The sequence below is a fragment of the Laccaria bicolor genome, genomic scaffold (genome assembly GCF_000143565.1).
Source record: "Laccaria bicolor S238N-H82 LACBIscaffold_122 genomic scaffold, whole genome shotgun sequence".
In the NCBI taxonomy this organism is placed as follows: domain Eukaryota; kingdom Fungi; phylum Basidiomycota; class Agaricomycetes; order Agaricales; family Hydnangiaceae; genus Laccaria; species Laccaria bicolor.
Genome location: NW_001889993.1, coordinates 28736 through 29731, shown reverse-complemented (window position 1 = coordinate 29731; position 996 = coordinate 28736).

Sequence of the window (996 nt, the reverse complement as noted above, 5' to 3'; positions counted from 1 at the left end):
GAGCTGGAGCAGACGTGCCAGGTGTTTGAAAATCAATGGAAGGCTGAACAGCCGAGGCCGGGGTAAATGAACGATGGACTTGAAAATCGAAAGGGGATCCTTTATTAGCCGAGGCTGGTGCAGGGTTGTTAGGCTTTTGGAAATCGAAAATGGATGGCTGACGAGCCGAGGACGGGGGAACAGGCGGCACATTCGTTGAAGTGTCCACTTGCTGAAAATCAAAAATCGATGCCTGACGAGCCGAGGCTGGTGCAGGGATGTCAGGCTTTTGGAAATCGAAAATGGATGGCTGACGAGCCGAGGACGGGGGAACAGGCGGCACATTCGTTGAAGTGTCCACTTGCTGAAAATCAAAAATGGATGCCTGACGAGCCGAGGCTGGTGGAGATCTGCCAGGCTTCTGGAAATCGAAAATCGATGGCTGATGAGCCGAGGACGGGGAAACAGGCGGCACATTCGTTGAAGTGCCCACGTGCTGAAAATCGAACATTGATGCTTGATGAGCCGAGGTCGGGGCAAAAGCTGAAGTACCGACTTTCTTAAACTCGAAAATGGATTGGTGAGCCGAGGCTGGGGTGAATGGGTTGGAACTTAGAGCAGGGGTAGGTTCTTTGAAATCGAAAATGGATCTGTGAGGAGCCGAGGATGGGACATCCACTTCCATCACTAGTTCGGATTCTTGGCTCTGTCCTATCGGCCACCCAGAATTTAGGTTTGGCTAGTTTTCTGTCACTGACTGGAACTCACCACTTGGTTGAAGAGGGGGTAGAGCCTCGGCCGTTCCTAAGATATGGTTAGAACTGCTCAGCCGACAAGAGTACATAAAACTTACCATCCTTCATTTCTTGGTCTTTCATCACAGCTTCTGTTTATCTACATTAAGTAGACAATCCTTGGTGTGGAGTAGGGACAATACCTGGATTTGTTAAAGACATATCAGTCAGAGAGTAGATAGCTTTTCCTGGGATTGCACTGTGTGGTTGGTGATGAAGANCG